The sequence below is a fragment of the Falco peregrinus genome, chromosome 14 (genome assembly GCF_023634155.1).
Source record: "Falco peregrinus isolate bFalPer1 chromosome 14, bFalPer1.pri, whole genome shotgun sequence".
In the NCBI taxonomy this organism is placed as follows: Eukaryota; Metazoa; Chordata; class Aves; order Falconiformes; family Falconidae; genus Falco; species Falco peregrinus.
Genome location: NC_073734.1, coordinates 8,488,767 through 8,509,078, shown reverse-complemented (window position 1 = coordinate 8,509,078; position 20,312 = coordinate 8,488,767). Strand labels below are relative to the sequence as shown.

At 39.2% G+C, this 20,312-nt stretch overlaps 1 long non-coding RNA gene across 1 annotated transcript in view; it reads right to left on the bottom strand.

Annotated features, from left to right (window-relative positions):
- Positions 1-20,312, bottom strand: part of LOC129785619 (uncharacterized) — a 112,485-nt gene that overhangs the window by 28,713 nt on the left and 63,460 nt on the right. The window contains exon 2 of the long non-coding RNA XR_008749766.1: positions 9,951-10,028. This is a non-coding gene — a long non-coding RNA (uncharacterized LOC129785619). The remainder of the gene's footprint in view (positions 1-9,950; positions 10,029-20,312) is intronic.

Sequence of the window (20,312 nt, the reverse complement as noted above, 5' to 3'; positions counted from 1 at the left end):
AGGTACAATGTGCTGTTTGTAACAATTATAATAATACACCTGTACTACCATTGTCAGTGTGGAGTAGCCACATGGGGTCTCATTAGTATTGTATTAGGACTGCATGGGGAAACGGATAATGGCCCATAATGAAAAATGCCAAATTTTCTATATAATAAAAATGAACTTGATTAATGAAAATCACTTTCAGGGAAAGAGTTACAGCGTTGTTAGAAATAAAAAATGATGTATTAATCCGACACTCTTACAGATGGTCCCAACCTCCTGACAACTGCTATTCATTTGAGATGCTATTAGCATGCATAATTATGCTAATTAAGTTGTAATTAAGCACCAATTCTTCAGAGGGCTTTTTTTGTCTATCATTTAATACAACTCAGCTTCAAAGAGTGCTTAAAGCTTTACACAGTGTTTCATGAGAAAGGGGTTCCCAAGTTTCTTAGTAAAGATTCAGCAGCTGAGCTATGGAACAGGGCCTGTAATCTTTGTTTTGGTTAAAGGGAAACCAGTAAATTGAAGCAGGGTCTGCCAATTGTTGATAAAATAATTAACACTTTCTGCTAAAATAGCACAGTTCATACTAGGACAATTATGAAAAGAAGAAAAATGGTATAATTATCAATGGAGCCAACACCAGTGGCCTATTATGGCTGCTACCCCCTAATTTGAAAAAAATAATTCATTGACAAGTTGATTCCCGTAAATAATAATAATGGTCCTGATTCAGATACTCTTACCCATATTGTGTACAGTCCCTCATTCCAAGACTACTCCTGCAGGCCTAATTTAAATAACAGGGCAAATTGCATCAGCTCAATTTAAATTGATCTGAAAATCAATTTAATTAAACCAGGGCCAATCTCAGTGTGAACACTCCTGCTTCATTTTAACTTACACCTGTTTCCAATTGATCAAGGATTTGATCCAGTAAAGGAGTTCAGATAAAGCCACTCTTATTTCAGGGTTTCCACTGTTTTAATGCAACTTTCCTGTTTAAACAAGGTTAAATCAGATGCAAAAATAATAATCCTTTCTGACAGCTCATTTCTAACATTTTTATTCAAACATTCATTAAAATGAGAGAAATCTCTTAAAAGCAAGCAGAAACCCAAGCCTCTGTTTGCAATTGCTGGCAAATCCTTCCCTCCTTTTTGGAACAGGACCGGGCTGCAATGTGAAAGCCATATTCTCACAATTCTCACAATCTCTCCCATTCTAGCACAGCAGATCTGTTACTCCTATTTGGGCAAAACTCTACTGTCACATTAAGCTAAACGAAGATTTTAATTGATTCAGCCAATTTCTTGTCTTGTGAGCAGAGCTGAAATGGCAAACAGCTTCTTTAAAAAAAAAAAGACTCATTATAAAATATTAAACTATGTACTGTACGTGCAAGTTGACATTGTGAGTATCCAGGCTTGGCCAATTTCCTGGGACCCAAACTTTTGGCTGTAATCCTCATCTAAACAGCCTACAGGACCAAATAATTTTGCTTCCTCTTTATACAGACCCCATCCCAAACATTAAATGTGTTGCCAATAAAACCTAAAGCAATGTGGTATTATTTGCCTCACATGGAATACTAAGCGATATATATAAAGGCATATAAATATTTTTTTAAAAGTAAATGGGGAACATGCACTGTAAAATCAAAAGTCTCTGCACTAATCTTCAGATAAACACAACTGGTTGCTGTTAAGAAAATGGCCCAGAGGGGATTATCTAAAATACTCTTATGCTGCTGACAACTTGGCTGTCTCTTTTTTATTATTTCATTATATTCTTATTTAGTGCTCTACTCTATCATCTGCTATAATTTCAGATCAGTCTTTACTTCTCAGTTGTTCAAGTCTCAAATGCTGGCAGGATTTTTTGGCTCAGATTTCAATTAAAGACGTAAAAAGTAGAAAAGCCCACTTTTCTGACTGGGATGTTTTTCACATTTGGGGTCTTCAGGAATGAAAAAGCAAATTGGAGGCAGAGGGTTTGACTTTCAGTCTGAAAACAAACAATGAAACATTAAAAGCAGAGTGGACTGCTTTGAACGCAACTGACAAACTCCACTTAGCCAGACACCAACCAGAAATCCTTTGAACAATGTTTGGAGCCGGATTATCAGATTTCTGCATGAACAAGTTCATGAGCAGAATGTGCATGATCTCCATATGCATTTTCCCATTCCCCTACATGCAATCTTTATAGAGTCATCCATAGACTGAACCTTGTTGCAAGTTGCTTACTCACACATGTTCATGTCTAACATCAGACGCTGTGTGCTTACTTTTCTTCAAAAGCAAGTATGGGTACTTAAAATCTTTATAGAAAAACTATTGAAACAACAGAATATGGGCATGTTGGGCAGTTTAGCCCTAATTATTCAATAGTTTGCTAAACAAAAAGCGTACTTAAAAAAAAACCCTCACTGATACATGCTATGCTAAATAGAAGGATAGGCACAAGGAAGTAATCATCTCAAGTCTGCAACCCCATATTCAATACGTTCCAAGTATCTCCCATTGTAAGGCATGATTAGAATTTACAGTGTGCTTACAAAAGCCATCCTCTGGTAGGAAATCCAGCACCAGTACCCCTCAGTCTTTTTCCTGATGTGAAAAAAAGCTCAGGATCTGCCCTAAAATGCTTTGTTCATCTGTTCATCCATATAATCATTTTCCTGGATTTGCACTGGTGGCGCTGACTTCCTATCAGTCGCTTGTATAGCAGTGTAATCTGTATCAAGGAGGATACATAGGATTTCTTATACTTTCCCTATTCCTCTGAAATGCATTAGCACTAACCAGTGCAATGTAGCAGGACCCCCACTGTACGTACTTCCCAGTCCAGGACAGTCAGTGCTTTCCCAAAGGGCTTTGTAACCCCAGCGTGCTGCAAAGCGCCCTGGCCTTCAGAGAGTCACGAGCAACGTTTCGGGGGAAGACAGACAGTCAGCTCCCGTTGCCCTAGGGGAAAAACAGAACTCTGAATTCCCTCCTGCCAGACAACCACAGGGTCATGATTCCCTGCAAAGGTATTTCCAGCACATCTTAACAAGGTGGCTCTTACCAGGGGTTACTGGGGAGCAACCCCACCTGAACTTCAAAACCTTTGGCAAGACTCCAACTGAGTTTATTTCCTCCTAGCGCTAAGCACAGCCCGCACACAAACTGGCAGCAAGCCTGGCACTGCACACCAGGCTGGAATTCAGGCTGGAGCAGGTAGTTTACCACCTCTGCCTACTGAGACCTCCACCAGCAATAAAGGATTAGAACCATCAATGAAGCCTCACCGTGTGCTTGTCTGCACCTTGAGACACATGCATGATTTTCAGCGGTGGGTTAAGCAAATAACTTACATAATCTACAAAAAAAAAAAAAAAAAAAGGACTTGCAATGCAATAACACGATATATGCCCAAATGGAATAGAATACAGCAGAGAATGTTTGAAAGCTTTTAATTCAAAATACTTTGTGCATTTTTTTTGTCTGCTCTATGTCAGCTATATCGAAAACTACCCAAACTAAAAGAAGCTAGTTCAAAGACAACAAATGCAGGTTGTTCTTTCAATACAGATTGTATTAAAGGCATCATGTGTTCTCTGAATGTCAACCAACCATTGAGTATTGGCAAAAAGCAATTTCTTTAATAGCAAGGTTAATTGAAATACCATTGAAAGCTGATTTCTATTGTACAATCGAAATTAGTGCCTTTATCTGAAAAATCCAATTGGCATTGAAAAAGGTTGCTAGATGATCATAAAATGATGAGAAGAATGGTGGCTGAATGAGTAAAATCATGAACAGGGAAAGAGAACATGCAGGTTGCACTCCAGCTCCATCACTGCATAACTTTGCTTCTCAAAGGCCCTTTTCAACCCAGTAAGGATTTTGAGACATTTGGGTGAACTGTTCAACATGCATGGAATAAAATGATAATTATATTTAGCCAATCATGAACTTACTAAAAATGTTATAAAACCATAGGAGATTTTAGATTCCCAAGTACTGGGAAAGCTTATCTGTGAAATTCAGTAATCTCAGTGAAGGAAACGCAGCAGACTCACGGCTGCGCGTGACGAGCCACCTTGTCTGTCTTTCCTTGCTGGTAAGTACAGTGTTGGGTTTTAGTGTTGTCTGTACTTCTTACGCTATAATAAGAGTTTCCAAAAGCCAGATCTAAAAAGAATGGTACAAATTTGGAGTTTGTAATGAAATCTGAAACTAACAGATATTTTTCTTCCAGGATTTTGTTTGCGTATACGAAAAGACAATCTCTAATAGGTGCCTGATCCAAACCCCAAAGTCAATGGCAGCCTTTCCACTGCCCTCACCAGGGTTTAGATCAGGCCTACAGTGTTCATTTTTTCCTGGTTTAGGCAGGAACAGAAAAGACTTTTGATCCACTGTAGAAACCTGACCTCCAGGCTCAATCAGAAAATTAAGCAGCATACAAAAAATACCAAAATTCAGGTCCAAGTCTAACTCACGTCTCAAAAAAAGTAAAAATGGGATTCTGTGTAATCTGTTTACCCATCCTCCATGAAAGAATCTTCTCCTGACTGTACTTGAAGAAAAAGAAACGCAATTCAATTGGCTTTCTTTGAAGAACAAACAGAAAACAATCCAGAGGCTGCTTTCCTCCCTCCCCACTAGTGCAAAAAAACCTGGAAAATGATCTTTTGTTTTGTAGCAAACTCAAAAAGCATCACAGCCCATATTGCACAGACTGTGACACTTTCAAATCAGGCCTCAGCAGCAGTAAGCCCCTATGAAGAAGACGTAAAGGAATGTGAGTTGAGAGGAAAGTTTGTAAGTATTCCTTCCACCGAAGTGGTGTCCCCACGTAGCAGAAATCTAGTGTTTAAAAGTGATTCAATTTTAGAAACAAAAGAATGGGATGCTTTTTAGTGACTCATTTTGGGGTTGCCAGACTTCTGCAGAAGACACATGGGACTGTTTGTCAAGAATAAATGCTCATGCCCCTATTGTCAGAATCTCTCTTAGTAGTGACATTTGGCTCTTTCTCATGGGGCAGACTTTGTTCCAGTAACGCACCAACAGAGTTTATCATGAAACACAGAAGAGGTGACATTATTATTCACTTTGAGCAAAACAACAGCTCTGATGATGTTTCGCTTTTCATTTCTACCACTGTTCAATAAGATTAACACTCATCCACTAGAAAGTTTGTTCACAGTTAAGCCAGAATGAATTTTACTCAGCAGAGCAACATGCTTTGAATACAAATAAAGCCCTTATATTTTCCGATTAACATTATCTCTTGCTCCCAGGACACAGGGACAGTATCACAAAAGAAACTGGGAAAGTCCCAGTAAAACTAGAACATAAGGTTACTGTAAATAATAGAAATGTACACACTGGGAAAAACAGTTTCATAGGAATCGTGCGCAGGAAAATGCTTTTGCCCACACCTTTCTAGGGCAGGTTTCCTCGGGGACGCTTTCTACATGAGCAACCAGACTACTCTTAAATTTCCAAAGCAATGGTGTTTCTACCACCTCTTCCGAGAGACTGGATTTATGAGCTTCCTGCACAGTCATTCCACTGCTGTTTTCTCTCATCAGTGCCTTACTACTTCAGTAGTCACAAAGTACCTGAGCAAACCTCAAACAGAATCCAAACACATGCTTTGTTCCGGTACGGGCGGGTCTGAGCATAGTCAGAATTTTATGGTATCAAACCAACACCTTCAGCAGATCCCCTCAGTTCACTCACTGCTTGATGAGTTTGGCAGTTGTGCACTATTAATCTACTGGATAAGAGTATTATTTTTGCAGCTTGCATTCAGAAAGCACTCTTGTCTAGTTTGGGCTCTGAGAATCAGGATTACTAATTCCTGCATTGCTTGTTTGCCTTTTTGTCTGATACTGGGCTGGTTACTTAAGATCTACTGCTTCAGTCTGTTCATCTATACAAGATCACCAAGAACCATAGCAAATGATCACAAAAACTTTTTTAAAATCAAATTTCAAGGGCTTTAGGCTATACAACCAATATACTGAAAAACATTGGTATTTCTTTTCACCAAATAAAATAGTTTCTTGGTGGTGTCCTGCCTCCCTTTTAAAGGATATTCCTTACATAAGGAATATTATTAATAATTATATAATAATAATTATTTTCTAATTAATTCCTGGTGCTGGTAAAGCATGTTAGAATCCCAGATAAGGAGTCACACATAAATTCAAAGAACTAAATATTTGGTTTCCTTTTTAGAAGATCATCCAAAACATTATAATTCTTAGCCATACAAAGGCACAGCAGCAATGCTAAGTTTCCATAGCAGACAGACATCTAGATTCTTATTTTCTTCAGTTATATTTGCACACCAAATAGGAAAGAGAAACCACATTAAACACTGCTAAGGGATCCTGGCAAAGAAAAGAAGTCAACTGAGTGATCCATGCAGAAAGCTCCTAACCATGCCTGCCACTTGACCTAGAATTAACAGAACTGCCAAATTTAAAAGTAAAGTTTTCACACTGTGAAAAATGGTTAAAAACCCCCCCCCCCCACACACACACAAGAAAAAATAAAAAACACCTCTACCCTTCTTTTCTTCAAGGAAAATCCTGAAGCCAGAATAAAGTTTGCACAGGGTTTTAGTTACAGTTAATGTATAAGCCAACAATGTTTACTCAATATTATATAGGCTTTGCAACACACCATGGCAGTAAATTAGCTTGATATATTAGCTCTGTGCTGAGAAAATGAGACTGTCTCCGAGATCAGTAAAGCACTGCAAGTATTTCCCCTATGGTACAAAGATGAGTTCAGGTCACAGCAATAAAATCTAGGCCAACGTGCTGTGCTGCACATTGAAGAAAAACAAGCTCTAAGATCCTTGATGCCCTCACGTACACAAGTGGAAAACATGGAAAACATCCACTGACCACCACAGTGGCAACAATGATGCCATAAGGATAGGCTTTTTTCTTCTACTTCTTTTCACCCTTATACCTACCCCAAGACAGTTCCCTATGGAGAAAAACAGCTGTACCCTTCCTGTTCTTTCTCTTCCTTCTGATTTCCCCTAAAGATAATTTTCTTCTGAAATGAAGAAGAAGAAAAAGAAAAAAAAAAAGAAAAGAAGAAAATAAAAAAGAAAAAAAAGAAACCACAATAAACAGTCTGTGATGGAAAAAGAAGATTAAGGACAGTAACATCATTTCAAGCATCTCTTATTTTCTGCCTTTGTTTTCCACCTCAAGCTGCTGAGAACAGAACTGTTTTGCTCATCATCAATGCTTCCAGTCACATCCTTGTTTAAAGGTAAACCACAAAATGAAGCTGAGGAGTCCACCTTTACATAGGTTTCTGATGTAACTGCAAACATCCTGGCACCTGTCCTACATACCAGCCACCTGCTACAGGGATACCCCCAGAAGTGAGAAAGCTACTCAGCCATTTCCACATTCTGTTCTTCTGTATACTCATTTGCAAGATGGGAAAGTAACATTTCCTTGTTGTACAAGACTGTGAAGAATCTTAAAATAGAAGTATTTGTAAAGTGCTTTGGATTATTGAGTAGAAGATATTCTATAACAGCCAGGTACTCTTAGCAAAGCTACAAATTGAAGTACGTCCCTACTTGCTGACAAAGACCTTTGTGTTACCTCCCTTTTTCATGCTCCTGGTTTGTCATTTAGGTGTAAAGCGATGAATGAAGAAACAACTAGCTGTTCATTGAAAATCCAAGACCTTGGACTGAACAGTTACTTCTCTCTACAGTTTAACCAGAAGAAAGAAAACATTATAACCAAATCAAACACTAGTCATGTGATGCTCACTATTGTACAATGATAACAAAGAGCAAACAAAAAAGGTATCTGGAAGGACATACAAGCACTGCAGCTTCCAAGAGGTAAACTACATGCTTTGCCAGACTGACACCTTTTCCACTGGTGGACTGTCTCTGACACTATGATAACCAAGTACAGAATAGGACTATTTGAATGTGAGCTTGAGAGTTCTTAATTGCTTCTCCAAATCAGATGGCATAAATCCACACTAGAACATGGGGTAGGTGAATTCTACATTTGACAGTTGATGAGCCTTTTACTACATTCTGAAGTACTGTATATATTATCTTACAAGCCTAGTGTCCCGAGGGAAAAAAGGATGTGCAAAACAGGTATTTAAGACTAGCATTCAAACGTACAACCTTTACAGTGACACCGCCATCTTCAGCAAGAGCATACAGTGTTTTGATTGTATGATATTGAAAGCTATCGTTAGCAAGGCTGTAATAGCTCCCATTTGACTATAGAACTCAAAACCAAACGAATGCTGCTGGATTCTTCCACATTCACGTAGCATGAACTTAGCAAATACCAGCACAGTATTATCTAGGTACAGAAATTTCACTAAATTTGGTTAGTGATTTAAACAGGTGATGAAGCACTCAGGTCAAAAAGAACTACCTTTTTGCTCATACTGCAAATCACTATTTCAACATGACTTTTTACATCTTATTTCAGCTTACCCACTCTCCACCTTCTGCTCTATATAGTTTATTCATTTATTGAAAAATATTTTAGTCTTATTTGTGGGAAAGTAAATGGTGCAGTGTGAATATAAGAGCTGGTTAAGTGTGAACACCTATTCAATGCTAAAAAGCAAAACTGACTTTCTGTAGTAAGAAAACTGAAGTGTAGAGCTGAAAAAAAAATGGAAAATAAAACATTGTTTTGTTTTATAATTTTCCAGTGAAAAAATATTTATTAAAAATGTCACCACTGATGGAAAAAACATTGCTATCAAATAACTCAATACTCAGTATAACAGTTGGACATCATGGCAAATTAGCACAAGTTAGCTATGCTGTCCTACATTAAAGTCAGGGTTAATTAATTGTCTTCCCACTACCCACATCTGGTAGAGTCATGATAGGAATTCCAGGAGTCTCATGGAGGTTTTGGAAATGGCAGAGGATTGCAACAATCAGTGCAACACCAAGATTTTTCTGGGTGCAACTTTGGTTCCCACTGAAGTCAACGGTTGGTAGGGACACTCCCCTTTTCAGAGGAATAGTTTTGAAAACAGAAGTTGAGATGACTGTGACTCGAGCAGGTCTGAATATTAGATACACGTGCATCTTGTCAATTGTAGCAAATAAGTCTTAGTGGCTAAAGCTAAAACCATGTGTCATCAGGTCTTACCAGCAAATAAAACAGTTTCATCTTGCACTATGATCTGGGACACCATTCTTTTCATAGCCTGACCCCGAGCAGCACTCTCTTTTTGGTACTATTTGTACACCTGTCCCAGTAAAAATGTATTGCCTCGTCATTATTTTAAACCATCAGCCCTGCTCAGTGAGAGGGTTAAAACCCATTAGCACAATATAAATAGTATCAGTGCTAACAGCCTCCTACCTTTTTCATCAGTAGAGAAGTTATCAGATCTACTGTTTCAGGCAAATTGGGCTTATTGAGGAAAATATAAGCTCCTGCCTTAAAATGGGACTTAAATGCCTAAGCAAATAAATTTAGAGCTCAAGGAGGAAACAGAGGGAGGTAACTAGAACATTAGCTAAACATCCCAGAAATAGTCACCTGAAACTGCACTGGAGTGTATTTTTTCCTGACAAGGCTTACCATGACAGCATTAAGCTAGTAGGTGCACAGTGTACTCCCATAAAGATCGTGTATGGAAAGCTTCTGTTTGCTTGGGAGTGATAAGCTGATCTAAACCAAGCCTTCCTCACAGATCACAGGGTAGAGCAAAGGTAAGTAAATTACCTTCTTCGTCCAAAGTCGCTGAGAACATCTCACCAAGTACTCGTACAAAGCCAAAATGCATTCAACTAATGAAAAGTCATTAACTATACACCCTCCAAACAAATTCGCAACTAGAAAAAAGAAATACTAATTTGTGGGAAAAAAACCCAACCAAACAAAAAACCTAAAACCCCCAAAACAAAGTAGTTACCTTTTTCTTGCAGTTCTGGGATGCTTAGTATTTGAGTTCGTTGATCACACCATGCTACAAGGTCCATAGAACTTGTTTCTGCAAAGAAATTAACGCATTTTTCAGTTCACTACACTCTGGGTCCTCAAAATTATATGGAAAGGATAGTTTTTGTACAAAATTGCTTGCTGGCATGAGAGAGGAGCAAGTCTTCTCAAATGTTGCAGCTGCCATCCACTTTTGGAATTAATACAGATGGAATGAGAACAGCAAATGCCCACTTGTATTTTCATGTGTAGTATTTTCATATGAAAATAAGCCGTAGCCTAACCCTGGCTTTAAAGGGCACCACACATGCCCACGCAGGACATCAGTGTGATAATTTCAAATGTCAAGGCAGGATGTATCACGCTAACTTCTTTGTATAGGCAAATCCACGGAATGATCTCCTTAGTGATACGTATAGATGGTCTCAGTAGACTAGGTCTAATTCTGCACTTCTTGCAATTAATGGCAAAATTGCTACAGACATCAATGACTGTCCAACAGCCCTTGTTTTGCTAATTAAAGGATTCATCTTTATAGGATAAAAAAAATAAATACAATGCTCTGCTCCCGCTGAAATCAATGGGATTGGAAAACATTCAACATACCCTGGCCATTCTGGCCCTTCCCACAGTACCACTCTCTTCAACTCCTTTTTTTCTTGATGTATAGCAATCCACACACACAACTCCAACTAGTATCATTACAGATTTCTTAATATGTACTTAGGAATAAACAGATCTTTACTTACTACATGTTAGGATAGAGGGATTGTAAATATATTTATTGGGATTTTTTCTCCTCTAAGCTGTAAACATCCACAGGGAAAGCTTTTATTTTACTTGCATGCCAGTGAGCCGGTAAGATACTCCCAGGTTAGCACTCCAGATCTTGTGCTCACACCTGCTCTCTGTAGTCTTGATGAAACCTGAACAGTCCAGGTCCAGAAGAGGAAATCTGATTGTTTCTTACATCTCTCATGTGCAGCTACCAAGGCAAGCATTAAGTGAAGCGATGCAGGTTTTAACACCTAGCTCGCTGCAGGTTTGGAGAAAGTAAGATGAAGTACATGTCCGTTAACTGCAGCACAGCTGTATCTACTTATTTCACATTTATATTGCACTAGTATACAGAGACCTCCGAGAGGCCTCTCTCCAGCTCTGAAATTCACCTGGAATATTTTAGGAAGATGTTATTGGAAATAGTTTTCCCATTCGTTTAATAGTCCTTTCTGTTCTATAGTTACTTTGAAGTGTTCATAAAAGCTGAGATTTACAGAATATTGATATTATTATGCAATCATACAATCATTCTCTTGTTCTAAACTATTTTGTTTCCTATATAAATAACAATAATATATTATCAAATGACTGTTGCTTCCACGCTTACAACTAATCTTACATGTAGCATTAGGGCAAGCTTCAGGTATCATTTTTTATCCTATTTTTATCTGCTTTATGTACTTTTTTTAATAGACACTTTAAGTCATGCTACCAAAGTGTATATTAGAGAAGGCAGATCCTGCAAGGGCAAAGGCCACTGAAAAAAATGACATTAAGTTTAACGTCCTTTTGAGGGGACCTGCTTAATTAAAAATGGCCTTTGTTCCATGAGGTTGCATAAAATATCATTTCAATGGAGTACTTGGAGAAACTTTCCCTGACTGTGACAGTGCTGCCAAAATCTAATTAGAGATTCATCTAGTCATATATATCAATGTTATTGTCTGTCAGGCAGCCACAATGTATCATGGTTAAGTGGATTTTTAACTGTCTAAATCAGTCTGTCTAAACAACATAAAATAGGAAACAAATCAAAAGACCAGTTAAAATCATGAAAGTGACACGTATTTATTATAAAATACCATTTGTTGTATTAATCGGTTTAATGGCAGGGAGATGGAGCCACATGTGTCAGAGCAGTGATTTTCTGCGCAAGAAGATGATGTTAGTGCTAATATAAGAGACAACACTCTCCAGTCTTTATAACTAATAGGACTCAATAGGCTTTGCTGTGTTTCATCAACATCCCAGCGTGGTTTTCAGGGGCAGTAGCTGTCACAGTACCAAGCCTTCGCTGTGCTATAGAACATGGTCTTTAGAAATCCTCATGGACACGGACAGCCTCACCTCTGCCCTGGAGGCAGCCACTTGCCCCCGGGAGAAAGCCGTGTGCCATGGCTCTTCCAAGAACCGCCATGTCATGCATGCACACCCTTGCAAACAGCATGGCTAGTGCAGGACAGTTTAAGAACACTGCCTTTATTTTAAACCCTTTTATTCTTGACTTTCCAAGCTTTAATTTTTAACTAATATTTCCTTTTTAAAGTTATGCTTTAATCACCCCCTCAGCTGTTCAAAAAGTAATCATGTCCTTCTGTGGCCTCTAAGTCACCTCTAGGGAAGACTCTCCACAACCTCTTCCCCAGCAGAGAAACGTAGCTCCTAAGGAGCTGATGGAGACCAGAGATAACTTCCTAAACACTGCTCCTTGGCTCCACAGGTACGGGACAAGAATAAACAGCCCCCTTCCCAGCTGAGCCTCTCGCCCCTGGGAAGTGAGCGGAGGAGCCAGGGCAGCGCAGGTGCTTCCCGGTGTTAGCCAGAAGGCAAGGCTTGGCACTGCTCAGCTCCTCTCCAGCCACCCCCTGAAGTTTTGGGGTTTGTTGTCGGTTTTGGTTTTCTTCCCCTCAAATCAGCATTTTCTACCCCCACTATCTTTGTGCCATCTTAATTGTTCATTCTGTGCAGCCATGAGGTTGGGGCGCACGTCTGCATTGTGCTTAGGCAATGCCATGCACACAGCGGATTTATTCTATCCCTGGAACATCCATGCAGCCGTACATTATGACTTTATGATAATTTTCACCACGTGTATGTTGTTGACAAAAATTTTTACCCCTCTCTTTATCAATAAAGATCAGAAACTAAAATTTTTCAGTATTCAAAGCTTTTAACAAGGGGATGCTTACAGATCCCTGTTGCACCTCTAAGAGATGATTTATGTTGAATATAGACCCACAAATACCGTTGACTTAGACGTAAAGACCATGTGCAGGAGAAAACCATAATCAACCTACCACCTAGACTCTGAGGCTGCCAGTCACTGAGAAAGTGTTGCACTCAGTCAGTCACAGCAAGGAAGGATTTTGGTTCCTGAAACTGAAAACTAAGTGGTTATCATGGCTGGAAAGCCTGTATTTTAAAGGAACACATTCATTCTTATGCAATGACATGTCATGAATTTTGCATGAGGCATAGCACTTGGTGTCAGAAATTATATCAGCTCCAGCTAGGGGGACAATGATACATATGTTTGTACAAAACACATAATATGTTTTATTTAAAGTATGCCATAAATATTTTTGCCCTGGAGCAGGGTTTAAAATGAGCTCCGTAAGGTGTCATAACAAAATGTATGTTCAGAAAGTAGAAAGAGGTGCATCTATTCCTAAATGTCTAACTTCATCTGAAAAAAATTGCTGGATATTCACTGATAAAGCTGCCACTCCATTCAGAGATGGCCGATAGTAATAGTAAAACATACAAGGTCACGTTTTCTGTCATGGCTCACAATTTATGCATCAAACCTTTTCGCTCTCAAGAGCCTGAAGACAGCAGTGCACTGAGAAAAGCAGCAAATCACCCCACAGATTACAGATGCATGACATTCAATGCTATCCAGTGTAAGAAAAATCATTCCAGTAGCCTGGTTTACAAGCAAAGAGGATCTTAGAGGCAGCACCAGCAAACATGTTGGCGGGTCCCACCACCTGCTCACACAGGTAGCCCTTGCTGCTTGTCAGGGTTCCTGTTATCCAGACCAGACCCAGACAGAGCTAACCAGTGTGTCAACAGGAATGGTCTTCATAGCAAAGCATCTCTCCTCTGCTCACTGCTGCATTCCAGTAGCTATCATAACTGGATCTATGTCTTTAGTCAAACAGATAATAGAGAACGTGGATTCTGGAAATGCTCTCAGTTATGGGACACAAAATATGAGGCAAATTTGTGGATCATTATCGTTACTGTAGGTTTGTTCAGCAGAAATTACCAAAATTCAGCCACTGAGACATCACATCTACTCATAGTACTTAGCTATCTCTAGGTAGATCACTGTTTGAACAATGAGACTGTTGCTTTCTCCAGCTCTGGGGTGGCATTTAAATTTTTACGGATGCACACACACAAATACACACATACAATGAGCAAAGCAGGAAATAAAGCCAGAATAGCTCAAGGCAGCCTGGTGTTGCACTCCATTTAACACTAAGTCACTCTTAATAAATCTGAAATGTCTGTCTCCTTTCTACAAGAAATAGTTTTAAATTATTCCAAAATCCTAATCCAGTAACTAACCCTACTACAGCAAACTGCAAAAGGCAGATAGTCTGTGCGCTTTCTAGTCACTAAGAAAACTTAAAGTTCATACTGAATGTGCAAAAGCAAAATAACTCCATAATAGGATGTGACAGGGATAATATTTGGGAAATAGTACTGTGTTCACAGTTCTAAATGAGGCCAGACTTATAACTGTGGCCAACTATTTATTTCCAGGTGTCCATTTTCCAACACATGTTCAGGTTTCACAAATTGAGTAAAATCAGCGAGAGGCATGGGCCTCATGCTGTTCATCTCAACCCTCTTTTACCACTGAGGGAGGTCTAGGTGTCACTTAAGATTTAGAGCTACCAAAACACCACCAGAAATCAATGACAGATTCTGAAAAGCAATGGACGGGCTTGCATTTTCCATTAATGAAAAGGTTTAGAAACGCTCACATTTTATACCTGCCCCCAGCCAGTACCTGTTTGGCTGAGCCGTAACTATCAGGTTAGACAGGCATTAGAAATAGAAGCATTTTGTTCATCATGGTTTGGAATTGCCAATCATCGTTGCGTTTGGATGGTGCGTTTGGAAACGCCATCATCAGGATTGAAAATTATCGCTGGTAGATGGGAGGTTAAGTTCAGACCTGCTGTCCTGAACATAAGATCATCCCAAACCACTGATGTCAGAGGTGGTGGCAATTTTATTACAGATTAAAAAAAAAAAAAAAAAAAAAAAAACCACAAAAAAACCACTTCAAAATCTGGTACAAAAAAAAATGGCAGTAAAAGGCTGTCAAGGTTATAAAGCTCCAATATCAATCTGGAAGGAAAAAAAAACCAACCATGAATAGTAACTAGAGGGCCTGAATCAAAGTCTTCCACGCTCAGCCTTGCCCACAGAGAGAAAATCATGGGAACATACCACAGAGTATGATCCATCTGTCCTTTTTGATAGAAGGACAATTCAGTTTCAAAAGCACAGAAGATGGCAGAAAGAAGGAACACTCCTCCATTTTGACATGCAGCATTCCCATTGATTCTGAACATCTTCTATTAAATCGATGGCAGTCTTCCCATTGACCTCGATAGAGGTTGGACTGGACCCACAAGGGAATCAATCCCATAGGTAGTAAAACAAATGAAGGCAATGGATTTCTTCATGAGCTAGTCACCAATAGAATTAAGCCAGTCAAATAGAATCAGATAATGATTTAAAATTCAAAATAAAGTCGTCTTTCTCCCTAGCCCACACTTGTCTTCCTCAGATACACAGACATTCAGGATCTGAGCCAGCCTCACTCAGTGCAAGAAATATAAATACTACAATCCCTGTATTTTTGTGTCAGCTAACCTAACAACACTTGGTCTAGGTGGAAACTAACAGAATAAAATAAATATTCACAACATTGGGAATTGGAGCTCAGACAGGTCTTTAAAAAACCTAACTTGTATTTGTATTTTTGATGTGCAACCTAATTAGACCAGAGCATCTTTAATTAAGTGTGTCAGCCCCAGTGGAAGCCACAGAGTTCAACGCTAATAAAGCTGATAAGGTTTTTATTTTTCAGACTTAGTTTATTTAATGCCTCATCCATGTTAAGCCAATCTGTAACATATGGGCAGTTCTCCCACTATGGATTTATCGTTTGGGTGTTTCTTTTTGTGAATTAATGCAATCAAACTCCTGCCAGTGTTAATTATTTTTCTCCAAGAGCAAATCCCAGAATTGAAAACACACACACCTGTTATTTGCCGCATAAGCATAACAACTGAAAAATAATTTTTAAAATGCTGGGAGAACCCAGAATGTTTCTGGATTGCACAAAAGACATTTGGAAAAAGTTCAAGAAAGTAGTATTTATATTTTTGGCCTTACAAGACAATCAGTAGAGGTGCAACAAAACCTAACTCTAGATACATGTAGAAAGGAACAATTGTTTCAGTCTTTAAAGATCTCTCATTTACTGTCTCTTTATTTAAAAGGAGAGTGTGAGGAAAACTAATTATTGGAACAAGTTTTAAAGTAATGTGGCAAATTATTTATATTTTAAAACACTAAACCCAAAACCTCCTTTTGAAAAGGTGAACTCCGGTTCAATCACAAGAACTTTAAAAAAAATCACCAGTGAAATTGTATAGCTTATATTTTGCATCAGAGTAGGCAGTCCTTGCTGCCTTTAAAATCTGTGAAAGGATCTTCCAGCCACACACCCCTGGGCGAAGTTATGGTGGTGGTGGATACTCATCTAGAGTCAGCAGCTCTTTGAAATCTCAGACTCTCTCCTGTCTAAGCCGTAAGACTGGCAACATTAAGTGCTAAATCTGAAACATGATTTCACTGTTTGGACTTCAACAAAGCCACTGATCATTTTCATGGCTCATTTGTGCAGATTAATTGGTTAATAACTATGCAATGTTTTGGAGGTGGAAAGTACTAAATGATTGCTCTCAGTCCTGATAATCCTCTGTTGCAGTCTCATCCTCCCAGCTCTGGGCTCTCCATCACTATTTTAAATCTCTTCTGTTCCATTTTCCCTCCCCTTGCAAGCAAGCTAATTACTATCATACATAACAAAGGAAACATCCCTTTATAGGGGGAGATGAACTAATAGAACTTTTCTAATTTTTGGCATTCCTTGATTACTGGAGCTACAGAACACCGCCTGCAGAATTGTTCTTTCTGCTCTTCAAGCCTATTAGTGATGCTATGAGTAGACACACAAATGTTCATTGCCATACTTGTAAAACTTTACCTACTCCTGCTTCTTGCACAGCTCTGGTATATCATGTGCCAAATAATGCCAACTCTACCTTTCCCACACTCCCAGCACAGAGCAGTGCTAGTCTGCCTGGAAAGTCATTCCTGAACTTGCTCATAGACTCTCACAATCTTAGTCAAATTCCTTCTGAAAGTTCAGTTCTTCTGTGATGCAGGAACCCAACGAAACCAGAAGAACCTATTTCTGCATGATCACTGCATGCATTTGCTCATGAAATTCAATACTTTTCTTCCTTCCCGGCCACTTCTCTATCCATTACTTCCACCCTTTTCTTTCCAGCTACCCATTCATTACACAGTTAACTTCATCCACACACATCTGTTTGTCATACAAGGTCATGACCAAAAGTTTAGTTCTGTGTAGCAGGGACCTTGTTCTCACAAGGTGCTGACAGTCCATCCCCTCCTCCACACTCCTAGAGCTCTAGAACAGCCTTTTGTATAAATGGCTACAGTGAACTCCACAAGCCCATGATCTGCCTGGTCCCAAAGTTCAGCCAAATCATAGAGAATTTCATTTCCCTTCTCCACCTTTTCAAGAACCTACTGCAAGCACCACGTAGGTAGTATTGACCCACAGCATGGCAGCAGTTTATTTAGGTTTGCTGCTGTTAACAGTGGTTCTCTGTTTTCCCCTTCTAGACTACGACAGCCTGTCAATAAAGTAAGTAGTTCCAAAAAATCTATTTAAACCCAGGTCTGTCCACTGATACTTCTAAACCGCAATGCAATCTCCAAAACCAGCTTGTATCATTGCTGGGAGAAGCACAGCATCCTTGTGGGTTTTTTGGGCTCACTTCTTTAGTTGCTGGTCATCAGAGCACTTTGCATTTGCTTGCTTTACTTAAACTGCTGAGATTCCCAAAGGAAGGGAAATAGAGTCTTGTTTTCAGGCACTAACAGGATCTTGCTTCAGATGTAAATTCCGTCTTTCTAGGTGTATTACATGTATGAACTGTTGCTATGAGTAACAGAGCTGTATAAACTTGCTATCCCCCAAACTCAGGATTCTCTACAAGGAAAGAGCTGGACTCACACAGGTTATTTGCCGATACTGTTTTAACAGCAGGGATATTACTACACCTCTTATTATTTATCTCAGGGATTCTAAAGCAAAGCAGCTGAAAAAAATAAGTACAAATACAAGGTTACAAAAACAGAATAAGGAGAGCATGACCAATGTCTTAAACTGTGGTTTAACTGTTTCCTTGGACTTTGCAATCTCCCTTTGGAGTCTTGCTTTTTACAGTCCAAAGACACAGGGGAAATAGAAACTACTTTATTTTTCTCTGCTGTTTTTACCCCTAAAATTAGAATGCTAATCTAGAAATTGTCTTTAGAGGTCTTGATTAGCTGCACAACAGCACTAAAAGCTCATACCTATACCTTTATGTACTTATAAAGGCTGGCTTAATTTAATATCAAAGTATTGTATACACTTAGGTTATAAACATTTTTTTCAAAGTAATTTGAGGAATGAGGAATGAGGATTAAAAATTCTACTAGGGGACAGTAAAAGCTACAGTCCTGTATTCACACATTTGCAAAGTGTTCCCTCAGAGCTTCAGAAAATCAGTGAACATGAAATTTCAGACATGTATTAGTACCTGTCCCTTCTGAACCATGTAGGTTATCTTTCAGAAATACAACTACAAATCACCCAGTCAATCTTCTTGGTAAGTTCTTTTTTAAAACTCTCTTGTATGTCTGACATCTCCCCTCCCAGCCTTCCCAAGACATGAAGGTGTGTTTGAAGCCCACTAAAATATAGAATAGTAGAGTCTCTTCTACAGGAAATTTAAGAAACACTGGGAGCTGGAAATCTCTGAAAATCAACTAATCAAAGTTACCATATTTCTGAGAATTCTCTCCTGTTCAAAGCTAAGATACAGGTGGGGAAAAAAAGAAGAAAAGGGGCAGAGGACACACACACGACACAACCCTAAAGAAGTATCTCACAAACACAAGACCAATACGGGAAAAAAAAAGGAATAAACCATTTGGGAAAACTGGTCCAACTGAGGAAGTACCCCGTGGGGAGAGGACTTGTACTACTGGCTGGTAGAGGCACCAGTTTCTCTTAATGTCAGGACCTGAGAACAATTCATTATGCATAAAGTTCTTACTTTTTGGGATTCTGTTTATAAGTATACTGTTATAAAATAATCAAATTAAGACTTTTCTAACAACAAAGCACAGAAGTAAATACTGATGTTACTAAAAAAGACAGGAAAGGACATGAGAGGAATCAAACACACAAAGGACTTCCCAAACAATTCCCATACCCGCTGCGGGGATTATGCCATTCGGGATGATTCTTAAAGCTTTAGTTCCTCGAGTCCTGCTACAGCTGAGAAATTCAGCTTTCCTTTTCCAGTGAAACACGCTTCTAACTGGAGTGGTTCAAGAGGAAATATCATAAATATAAAACAATACTAAAGTTCTCCAACAGTGACAAAAAGATTTGTTACAATCCAAGTTTATAATGTTATTGCAGAACAGTTGATTTACTGTATAGGGTTAGCAATAGTATTTTACACAACCAACCATAATCATACACGGAGTGACCAGAACAACAATCCTGTCTCTATCAGTACAAATAACACTTCCAGTCACTTCAGCTGGACCAAATGTCTAAGCTTGGGGAAAGCTCCAACCTCAGCCCATAAGCTTATGCAAACTAAGGGTGAAAGCAGCCTCCAGGACACAGCAAACACCTATAACGATCGATCCCTCTCTCTGCCCTGTCCTATTCACCCAGACCCAGTTTGAAGAGGACGGTAGTAGAGAGATCAAAAAACAGTTTCAGCCACCACTTGCTCTTCTGATTCTCTTCCCTCCACATGAAAACCTTGCAGCAGAGGGAAGGAGGGCACGCAAGTTTACAAGTAATTGAAGAGTTCCCAGATGTGCTTTTTCAGTTTGCTGAGTGCCCCTGCACAAGAAACACAACTGGTCTCATGCAGGGACCTCACAGGTCATGCGTGCAAGGAAAGAAAGCCAAAATAAACACAGCCCAACACATCCACAACTGCGCAGAGCGAAACAGGGGAGCCTGTCAAACCACACGGCCGATTACAAGCTGCCTGTGGCAATCCTGAAACAGCACATGTCTACAGGAAAATACAAAACTGCTCTTAATCTCATCACTCGCCTGTAAACAGGGGTCCAAACAGCTGTTTAAACAGCAATTTGGGCTCCCTCATATGGCCTTGCTGCCCAATATGCT